This window comes from Heptranchias perlo, chromosome 12 (genome assembly GCF_035084215.1).
Source record: "Heptranchias perlo isolate sHepPer1 chromosome 12, sHepPer1.hap1, whole genome shotgun sequence".
Lineage (NCBI taxonomy): Eukaryota > Metazoa > Chordata > Chondrichthyes > Hexanchiformes > Hexanchidae > Heptranchias > Heptranchias perlo.
In genome coordinates this window covers 18112340-18124595 of record NC_090336.1, presented here as the reverse complement: position 1 = coordinate 18124595, position 12256 = coordinate 18112340, and positions in this window count along the sequence as shown.

Here is a 12256-nt window from a genome sequence, read left to right as displayed (position 1 = left end):
TTAATATATGAGATTTATTTGAGGGGGGAATCTCATTCTGGTCAGTTGGTCTTTAAACATCCCCAAAAATCTGTCATTATTGCTCAACAAATTACCAGAAAGCGGACGATAAATGTAAAACTTACAGGACTTCAGCAGAACAGGACAGATTTTATAAAGGACCCATGAAAAGGAGCCTCCCAGCCTCCTACTTAGCAGTTATTACTGCCTTTACTTGCAATTGGCCAGCATTTTTGGCCGTTGCCAATCAGCTTCATAAAATAGTTGGAAATATATATTTATTTTTAAATCTGCAGGCGTGCCAACACCTGTGCATGTTCCTCAGGTTGGTGAAACTGCTCCACACTATAAATCATAAGCTGCCATCACTAGGAAAATCCCACATATGAAGTTTTCAGTTATGAGTCCATTGCGTGCCTGAAATGTCACTTTATGACAAAAACATAAACATGGTTACAAGCAGCAAGATGCAGCCATCATGTGAGCAGCAGGCAACTGTCCCTCAATCCAGGTTCACTGTCCTGCTACCATTGATGTCACCATCCTGTGGCCTCTCTCAATCATTGAGTTTTCTCATTAGAGCTATTGAGTTGTACGTGCTGATCTCTAAAGCAAGAAGCACTGTGGTAATGAGAGGCCCAAGAGCAGGAGTTCTGCTGTGCCTTACAAACAAGCAGTGAAAATGTGGCTCCCACTGGCATCACTATGAAAACAGAGCTAACAATGCTTCTTTCGGTGTAGTGTAAAAGTGGCTGTCACATTTTTGAGTTATTATACCATACATTTTCTCAAGTTCAGCGTCACCAGTCACTCTTGTATGTGCCCTCATGTCCCCTACGTTCTGGAATGCATCTTTATCTGTCCAATATCTAAGTAAACAATAACCAGACCCATGGACCATAACAAAGTACACCTGTACTGGAATCTATCATGTGCCATCACATGACTTCTCCTCTTTCTCTGAATGGCAGATTGGATAAACACTCCTACCTCTGTGATTGACAGAAACATGAAGGTGGCAGAGATAAGTTAGAGACAGACCATATTCTTCATCACAGGCTTTGAACCAAGTGGCTTTATTTCCATAAGAGAGGTGAATGAACAGTACACAGTGAGATATATGTTTCCCCACATGCTCCAATATAAAAAGCAACAAAAATGCAACTCACTTCCTCTCCAAACATGGATGTTTAAATGAAAGTTCACTTACTATAAACACACATTGCTTCTCTGGCCAGAACAACACTAACTTTGAAACCAAATAGCCTTGCAAGCATTGGCTGGGAGTTATACACATACTGACTGCTCTCTGTGACCCTCAGACTGTCAAAATAAATTTGTAGGATGAAGTTTCTGCCTATCAAGCTGGCAATCATAGAGGACTCCAGCCAGTCAGGGCCCTGCCCTCTTTCCATTGATCTCAGAATAACCCCGGTTGGGACCTACCCATTAAACAGTGACCAGGGGACTTGTAAACACCCTTGTACCGCAGATCCTGAAACAAAGAGAACAGACAATCCATCTCCCATGATTTATTAAATCCAATAGCCATTCATTAGTATTTAATGAAGATAATCGTTGCTAATGGTGTAAAATACTTATCATTGAATACAATATTTCCAGTCAATTAACACTGGAACCGTTGAATCTTCTGAGTTCACCGATTTTGCATTTATGATAAAACATCGCAGCCAATTTGTCTGGAACTGAACTGATGTATTTCCCTTTGAGAAATACCCCGTTTTAACCAACTTACATGATGATTATAGTAATATAAAATACAAATTAGAGAATTCAACACAGACAAAAATCCATTTTGCCACAATGTTTCTTTCAGTGCAGTGTAAAAATGGCATTAAAATATTTTTTCTCTCCTCTATTATCTTCTTTTCTTTCTACTTCCATTTTCTTCTCTCTCAATCTTTTTTTCCCGTTTGTAGGAATTTTGTCTTTCTCTTTGTATCTTTTCACTAGACAGTAAGAGGAAGTAAGGGAATATTATGGAGGTGGGGCTATCCCAGCAACCATAGTGCTAGTGAAAGACCTCTATTAAAATCCATGCCAAATGCAGGATTATTGGCAGGCCTGCTATAATTGGGGCACTTTAGCCAACACGCACTACTGGTGCACTCAAACACTTAAAGACACATTACCAAGATATATGAGGAATACACTGGGATATCATTAGCTCGGTATCAGAGAACAGCCTCAGTATTACACCATCAAATTAACATAAGGGATTGGACTGGTATTAAGCATTAGTGCTGGGTCCTCAATTCACTTTGGTTTGGCATCCACCCAGCTTTATAATGAATTGAAAACTGTGGAGCACCCCTGCTGAGAATCTTAATCTTTTCACATGAAACCGCTACAGTTAATTTTATCTATAGATATTAATATTGGCATTCGATCCCTTAATGTTGCTGGTCCCATCTATCGCCATCCTGTTTCAGCACCAGCCTTCGCTGCAGAGGCAGGTTGCAGGTGGGCAAGGAACACACAGCTGAAATCTGTGCGTTCTGCCTTTCAGAAAGGCAGCTCTGGCTCAGCAGGTCTGGTGCACTGCTTAAAAAGCAAGTTCAGCAGCTCATTGCTTGTAGATTCATTGAGGCACCATAGGTGAACTTAGGAACAGGAGTAGACCATTTAGCCCATCGAGCCTGTTCCAACATTCTATCAGATCATGGCTGTTCTGTACCTTAACTCCATTTACCTGCCTTTGATCCATATCCATTGATACTGTTACCTGACAAAAATATATTGATTTCAGCCGTGAAAATTTCAATAGATCCAGCATCCACTACCTTTTGGGGGAGAAAGCTCCAGATTTTCACTACCCTTTGTGTGAAAACATGCTTCCTGACTTCACTTCTAAATGGCCTGGCTCTAATTTTAGATCATGCCTCCTTGTTCTGGATTCCTGCTCCAGAGGAAATAGCTTCTCTATATTTACCCTATGGAATCATTTTGTCATTTTAAACACCTCAATTAGATCGCCCCTCATCCATCCAAACTCAAGGGAATACAAGCCAAGTTTATGTAACCTGGCCTCATAATTTAACCCTTTAAGCCCCGGTATCATTCTGTGATTCCGCACTGCACCCTCTCCAAGGACAAAATATCCTTCCTGAGGTGCGGTGCCCAGAACTGAACGCAGTACTCCAGATAGGGTCTGACCAAGGCTCGATATAATTGAAGCATAACTTCCTCCGCTTTGTGTTCCAGCCCCCTTGAGGCCAACATTCTATTAGCCCTTTTGATTACTTTTTGTACCATAGCTATCCTGCGGCTACTTCTCACAGCGTTAAACCTCGGGGTACTCACTCATCACATTTGTTTAATATCCAGATATTCCCTCCACATCAATTCGTGTAGCTCCTGCTTTCCTGCTCTCCTCCTACATTCACATAGAATGCTATTTCTTTCAATGTTATTCATACGCTGCTGTGCTGGCTCTTTGAAAGAGCTATCCAATTAGTTCCACTCCCCTGCTCTTATCCCATAGCCCTGCAAATTTTTCCTTTTCAATTCAATTCAAGGTTCTTACATATCCTTTACACTTACTCCATTTTATGGCATTCTGTACTCTTGTCACTCTCAGAAAGCGTTCACAGCCCTTAGCAGCGTCCTGGGGGTTAGTCGAGCTCGACGTTTTCAACATGTGTTTGCCCCTCAGGAGGACGACAGAGAGGACTGGCCTTTCCATGCATAGCACAAAATATCAGATTCCATTTGTCTGGCCCCCAAGTAGACTGAAGCACACAGGTATACAAGTTATTGAGTTAATGGAGATGCAGGGAGGGAAAAGTCTCCTCTTTGCCACCTCTGGGAGTGCCCTCAAATTTCCACCAATATTCAGTGACTCCACTTGTGTTCGTGCCCTCGAATTTATTTTGTTCCGCTGGTTTTATTGACTGGAGCAGACAATCTTCCCACTCCTGGAAAGACATCTCCTATTTCCAGTACTTGAGTCGGTTCAATCAGATAACGAAAGCTGGCATGTTTAACTAAAATATTTCGGGAGAGACGGACAGCCAGATGTATGTGACATTCGCCAGAACGGAAGTTCTGGAGCACATCTTTAAATAAACCCAGGTGAAGGATCAAAGTCATTGTATACGACACCACCATGTTTGAAAAGAGAAGCAATAAAGAGGAGCCAACTCGAGCGTTATCGGTTATGTGATGCTCAATGTCCCATATGTGCCCTAAATGCCAAAAAGTACTTATCGCTGTTTGGGCATGTGACCAGGCTCGATTGGTCACATGACAACTGCAGGGCCCAAAAACCCTGTCCTCCGAAGTCTTGGAAATGTCAACGTGCACCCCCCCCCCCACTTCCTGGAAGGCCAAGAAGCACCTAGTTCTTGACCATTACAGCTGACCTCTGGTCCCAGAATATAGGGATCTTGCCCACGATGAGGAAAGCCAAGGACCATGAGAGATGGGGCTGTACCATCCACCAAGCCACGCTCTGAAGGAGCTTGCTGCAACGATGCTTAGGTGACCAAGCTTGGGATCTAAAAGATTATAGACAGTACGAGGAAGGAAGGAGTTTTGAGGTCCTGCAATGTTACACCAAAGAAGGTAACCAGGTCAAGGATGTAGAATATAGAATGGCAGGTCAGATAGATATTCTGACTTCAGCTTGATTCACCTTTGAGGGGCACAGAGAGACCTTGTAGAATCTTTCCACACTTGTATAGTGCCCTGTCATGTTGAAATGTCTCAAAGTACAGCAGCTGTGAATTGAAGCACTAAAGGCTGGATTGTGCCAGTCAGTGGAAGGAATGGGCTCTTCTTGTTTCATGTGTTCCTGATGTTTGCCAAACGCTCAGTATGGACTGGAGAAACATGGGGAAGATGGGGGGAGGGGAATACAAAGTGTTTTACCCTCAATATATAAATAAAATCAGTGCTTTCAGGTGGCACAATGGGACATCAGCACAGGGTGCCACACAGTATGTTGGTGTACTATAACAATACCAAAAAAGACATAAAAGACCACCTCGTGCACTCTTTTGTGTTCTATATTTCTCAGAGCCGGCAGCTTGAGATCATATCTTCAGACCTTGAATAACTCACCTTCAAAATCATTTGAACCCAATGTTAAAGGTAGTGCAATGGCTGGCCTGCATGTTGATATCAATGTTATTTCATACACTGGCACGCTGAGAGCAAGGTAACATGGGATACCCTTTGCACGGCATGAGGAACTGTGGCCTCTGATGGGTTAGAAATTGTTCATGATTCCCTGCAGGAAAATGCAAAAATACTCCCTGGAAAGGAACCCCTCAATGTAGGGAGTCTTAGAGAGGGTGCAGAAGAGATTTACTAGAATGATTCCAGGGATGAGGGACTTTAGTTATGTGGATAGACTGGAGAAACTGGGGTTGTTCTCCTTGGAACAGAGGAGGTTGAGAGGAGATTTGATAGAGGTATTCAAAATCATGGAGGGTCTAGACAGAGTAGATAGATAGAAACTGTTCCCATTGGCGGAAAGGTCAAGAACCAGAGGACATAGATTTAAGGTGATTGGCAAAGGAACCAAAGGTGACATGAGGAAAAACATTTTTACACAGCGAGTGGTTAGGATCTGGAATGCACTGCCCGAGGGGGTGGTGGAGGCAGATTCAATCACGGCCTTCAAAAGGGAACTGGATAAGTACTTGAAAGGAAAAAAAATTCAGGGCTACAGGGATAGGGCAGTGGAGTGGGACTAGCTGGATTGCTCTTGCATAGATGGGCCAAATGGCCTACTTCCGTGCTGTAACCTTTCTATGATTCTATGATTCTGTAAGTGTTTTCATAGGGCTCGCGAAAGGCATTTAATTTGGAGAATGGAAGATACTATAGTGTTCAGTAGAGGGAGCTAAAGTACACCTAATAACACATTGTAGTCGTCTCTATGCAGTTTTGCAAATGTTACATCTTAGATTCATTTGAGAGAGTACTCAGTTGTGATATTTAGTAACTCAAATGAAATCAGTCCGGTGACTATTATAGTTCGCGTTAATTGTTTGGTTAAACAGGGCCAATAGCTCAATGGGTGGATGTGCCACTCGGTCCAATACTGAGCCATAAAGAGCAGAAAAGTGTTAGTTCAATCCTTGATCTGCGTCGAGTTGGTTGATCTCAGCCAAAGCCATATCAGGGTTGCAACAATTAACTGTGTAGAGAGGGGGAAAATCAAAATCAGACAGGATTCTTGCGCCTGATGGAAAATACATGTGTGTGCACATTTGTTGATAACAGGCTTGGGCTCGGGTGTGATGCCCTCCATAGTTGAATATCCTGCCAGCACTTACTATAATAAAAATGTAGCCTGGAAAATGTGGAGAAAATGCTCATTCTTGTTTTGTCACATATTCTTACTGCTGCTTAGCAACCTTGGACATCCTTTTGACATAAGCGTGATTTACTTCCACCGTCCTGTATATATCCGATTGGCGAGAAACGACATGCAGAACATTTAAATTAAATTCACGCTTGTGGGGGAGTGGGAGACTTCCCCATAGTTCTGGGAAATGAGGTTGGTGTTAAAGCGGGGCCAAGATCTGACATAACAGATCTCCGCCCCATTACCAGCTGCCACCCACCCAAACATTGGCCCAAAATCAGGTGACTGCCAGTGGTAAATCCAGGCTAATCCACGCAATGTTTTTTAGAAATGATTAGAACATTTTCATTGTGGATCATAATGATTTGGTTTATAAGGATCCCAGAAGATTTGACAGTGGACAATCTTTTTGGCTCGAATCGGGCCAGGACCTACTCCGTTAATGGTAGGGCGTTGGGGAGAGTTATAGAACAAAGAGATCTAGGAGTACAGGTTCATAGCTCCTTGAAAGTGGAGTCACAGGTGGATAGGGTGGTGAAGAAGGCATTCAGCATGCTTGGTTTCATTGGTCAGAACATTGAATACAGGAGTTGGGATGTCTTGTTGAAGTTGTACAAGACATTAGTAAGGCCACATTTGGAATACTGTGTACAGTTCTGGTCACCCTATTATAGAAAGGATATTATTAAACTAGAAAGAGTGCAGAAAAGATTTACTAGGATGCTACCGGGACTTGATGGTTTGACTTATAGGGAGAGGTTGGATAGACTGAGACTTTTTTCCCTGGAGAGTAGGAGGCTTAGGGGTGATCTTATAGAAGTCTATAAAATAATGAGGGGCATAGATAAGGTAGATAGTCAAAATCTTTTCCCAAAGGTAGGGGAATCTATAACGAGGGGACATAGATTTAAGGTGAGAGGGGAGAGATACAAAAGGGTCCAGAGGGGCAATTTTTTCACTCAAAGGGTGGTGAGTGTCTGGAACGAGCTGCCAGAGGCAGTAGTAGAGGCGGGTACAATTTTGTCTTTTAAAAAGCATTTGGACAGTTACATGGGTAAGATGGGTATAGAGGGATATGGGCCAAGTGTAGGCAATTGGGACCAGCTTAGTGGTATAAACTGGGCAACATGGACATGTTGGGCCGAAGGGCCTGTTTCCATGTTGTAAACTTCTATGACTCTATGATTCTATTGTTGAATCGGGCACGTTGAGGGATGGTGAATGGCTGCACTAAACTGGGCTAGAATACAAAGGGTGGGCGGGGGGAAATTATGCTTCTGTTGGACAGAGCCTTGGTCAGACCCCATCTGGAGTCCTGTGTTCCCCATCTGGGCACCACACCTCAGGAGGGATATATTGGTCTTGGAGGGGGTGCAAGGTCTTAAAAGATTAAAATATGAGGGCAGGTTAAGAACATAAGAACTAGGAGCAGGAGTAGGCCATACGTCCCCTCGAGCCTGCTCCGCCATTCAATAAGATCATGGATGATCTTCTACCTCAACTCCACCTTCCCGCCCGATCTCCATATCCCTTGATTCCTCTAGAGTCCAAAAATCTATCTATCTCAGCCTTGAATATACTCAATGACTGAATATCCACAGCCCTCTGGGGTAGAGAATTCCAAAGATTCACAACCCTTTGAGTGAAGAAATTTTTCCTCATCTCAGTCTTAAATGACCGACCCCTTATCCTGAGACAATGCCCCCTAGTTCTAGACTCTCCAGCCAGGGGAAACAATCTCTCAGCATCTACCCTGTCATGCCCCCTCAGAATTTTATATGTTTCAATGAGATCATCTCTCATTCTTCTAAACTCCAGACAGTATAGACCCAGTCTACTCAACCTCTCCTCATAGCACAACCCTTTCATCCCAGGAATCAATCTCGGTGTATCCTATTACACCGTTAGTTGGGTTGTCACCTGGTGGTTCACCACACAAGTGAACACGAGCAGACACTGGTGGCAGGGGCAGTAGTGGAGAGTCTGCGTTGTGGGAGGGCACTCCTCTCCAAGCTCTGCTCAGCTGGACACAGATGCTGAACCATAGAAATATATAAACGTAGAAAATAGGAACCGGGTAGGCCATTCGGCCCTTCGAGCCTGCTCCGCCATTCAATATGATCATGGCTGATCCTTTATCTCAATATCATATTCCCGCTCTCTCCCTATACCCCTTGATGCCTTTTGTGTCTAGAAATCTATCCAGCTCCTTCTTAAATATATTCAGTGACTTGGACTCCACAGCCTTCTGTAGTACAGAATTCCACAGGTTCACCACCCACTGAGTGAAGAAATTTCTCCTCATCTCAGTCCTAAATGTCCTACCCCGTATCCTGAGACTGTGACCCCTCGTTCTGGACCCCCCAACCAGGGGAAACATCCTCCCTGCATCCAGTCTGTCTAGCCCTGTCAGAACTTTATATGTTTCAATGAGATCCCCTCTCATTCTTCTAAACTCGAGTGAATACAGGCCGAGTTGACCCAATCTCTCCTCATACAACAGTCCTGCCATCCCAGGGAATCAGTCTGGTGAACCTTCACTGCACTCCCTCTATGGCAAATATATCCTTTCTTAGGTAAGGAGACCAAAACTGCACACAATACTCCAGGTGTGGTCTCACCAAGGCCCTGTATAACTGCAGTAAGACATCCTTCCTCCTGAACCCCGGGGGCCATCGTTGAGAAAGACAATGATCAAGGTACAGATGCACCTTTGCGACGTACTGCAAGATGTGCCACGGACACTCTCCACAATAGCGGAGAGGATGGAGGAGTCCACCTCCAGCATTAGTGGAATGGTGGCGCAGGTAAGTGCGGGAATGTCTGCGATGGAGAGTATGACAGCCTCCTTTGAGCTTCAAGCATGGCTCGCAAATGAGTCCATTCAGGCCCTGACAACAGCCTTGCGGACTCAGGGTGCCGACTATTCTGCCACCTTAAACAGGTAGACAGATACATTAGCAGTGGCCTTTCAATACCTTACAGATTTCTTCCAAGCTGTTGTCCAGCAGGGTGGTAGGAGTGGTGTGGGCCTGGTCCTGGAGAGGGATGGTGGCGAAACGGGACATGGAGGTGGGGACTCCACCCAAAGTGTTCACACCTCTTATCCGTTGCCCCCCCTCAACCAGTATCCGCAATGCAGCCTCCTCTCCCGATGGCTGAGTCTGCCCCTGCACGGGTGCAGGTGGAGCAGTCTTTGGCAGGGCCCTCACGGGCTCCAAAACCCAGAGGTCATAGGCCAAGAGCATCTCAGCAGTCAGGGCAGGGACCTGGGCAACCTGCCACCACCTCTGCTGAAGCCACAGGGGATGCACCATGTAGAAGCGGTAGGAAGAGGAAGGCGAAGGTTTTGTGATCACTAGGGGGATGCACAAGGGTGTCATGTTTTTCATTTATGTTTTTCATTTATATTTGTTTTTTGTTACTTTCATATTAAATGTTATAATTATCACCACTGCTGTCACGACTTGTCAATTCTTGAGTCTATTTTGTGAAAGCGCCCTTGCATGTGCTTCATCATGAATGCCAAGACTTGATGCCACCTGTTGGGCGCGTTTACAATGGGCGTATGTGTGGTTGAAGGACTGCTTTGTGCAAATGGAGCAGAGGTGGGGTGGTGGGTGGAGGGGGGGTTGTTGGTGATGGTGGTGGTGGTTTTTCCAGGTGGTCTGAATACTTCACTATCTTTAGTTTGTAGATCTCCTGATGAGAATCTATCAGATATGAGTGACTCCCTGGCATCACGAGCAACCATATGTGCCGCTGCTCTGCCGATGGGTTGCCCATCGTTGTCCTCCTCCTCCTCGTCTTCTTCAACGTTGCCTACAGATGAGGGTGCTTCACGAGTGCTTGGGAGCTCCTCCACCTGTAACCCTCTCTGTTGAACGTCGTTGTGCAGGACGCAACACGCAACTATTATTCTGCACACCCTCGCCGGTGAGTACTGAAGGGCTCCCCCAGATCGATCCAGGCACCTGAAGTGTATCTCGAGCATTCCTATGGCTTGTTCAATGACAGACCTGGTGGTGATGTGATTGCATCGCTGCTGTGCCTCATTGCTGGGGTTTCTCAGAAGTGTCATGAGCCACGTCTACAGGCGGTATTCCTCGTCTCCAAGCAGCCAGCCCTTAAGTCTGTCTTGTGAGTGGAAGAGGTCTGGAATGTTGGATTTGCGTAAAATGAAGGAATCATGGCAGCTGCCAGGGAATCTGGCGCACACCTGCAGAAACCTTCTCCGGTAGTCACAAACCAGCTGCGCAGTGTGGTGGAAGCAGATTCAATCGTGGCTTTCAAAAAGGAATTGGATAAATATTTGAAGGGAAAAAATGTGCAGGGCTGCGGGGAACGAGTGGGGGAATGGGACTAACTGCAATGCTCTTGCAAAAAGCCGGCACAGGCTCAATTGGCCAAATGGCCTCCTTCTGTGCTGTAACGATTCTATGATTCTACGATTCATTGACTGCGGCCAGTCAGTTTAATCACGGCAGTGGGAAGCTTTTAGAAACGATAATCTGGGACAAAATTAATACTCACTTGGACAAGTGTAGATTAATAAAGGAAAGCCAGCACAGATTTGTTAAAGGCAAATCATGTTCAACTAACTTGATAGAGTTTTTTGATGAGGTAAGAGAGGTTTGATGAGGGCAATACAGTTGATATTATGTATATGGACTTTCAATAGACTTTTGATAAAGTGCCACATAATAGGCTTGTTAGCAAAATTGAAGCCCATGGAATAAAAGGTGCAGTGCAGCATGGATACGAAATTGGCTAAGTGAGAGGAAACAGAGAGTAGTAGTGAACAGTTGTTTTTCGGACTGGAGGGAGGTGTACAGTGGTGTTTCCCAGGGGTCGGTACTAGGACCACTGCTTTTATTGATATATATTAATGACTTGGACTTGGGTGTACAGGGCATAATTTTAAATTTTGCAGATGACACAAAACTTGGAAGTGTAGTAAACAGTGAGGAGGATAGTGATAGACTTCAAGAGGACATAGACAGGGTGGTGGAGTGGGCGGACACATGGCAGATGATATTTAATGCAGAGAAGTGCTAAGTGATACATTTTGACAGGAAGAACGAGGAGAGGCAATGTAAACTAAACAGTACAATGCTAAAGGGGGTGCATGAACAGAGAGACAAATCTTTGAAGGTGGCTGGACAGGTTGAGAAAGCGGTTAAAAAAGCATACGGGATCCTGGGCTTTATAAATAGAGGCATTGAGTACAAAAGCAAGGTAGTTCTGTTGAACCTTTATAAAACACTGGTTTGGCCACAACTGGAGTATTGTGTCCAATTCTGGGCACCGCACTTTAGGAAAGATGTGAAGGCCTTAGAGAAGGTGCAGAAAAGATTTACTAGAATGATTCCAGGGATGAGGGACTTCAGTTACGTGGATAGACTGGAGAAGTTGGGGTTGTTCTCCTTGGAACAGAGAAGATCAAGAGGAGATTTGATAGAAGTGTTCAAAATCATGAAGGTTTAGATAAAGTAAATAAAGAGAAACTGTTCGGAAGGGTCGAGATCCAGAGGACACAGATTTAAGGTGATTGGCAAAAGAACCAAAGGCGACATGAGGATAAACTTTTTTACACAGCAAGTAGTTATGATCTGGAATGCGCTGCCTGAAAGGGTGGTGGAAGCAGATTCAATCGTGGCTTTCAAAAAGGAATTGGATCAATATTTGAAGGGAAAAATTTTGCAGGGCTACAGGGAAAGAGCGGGGGAATGGGACTAACTGGATTGCTGTTACAAAGAGCCGGCACAGGCTCGATGGGCCGAATAGTCTCCTTCTGTGCTGTAACGATTCTATGATTCATTGATCGAGTGATATCCCTTTCGGTTTATGAACAGTTCTGGCTTATGTGCAACTCACAAACCTGCACGCCGTGTCTGCCACGGATAGTGATGTGCT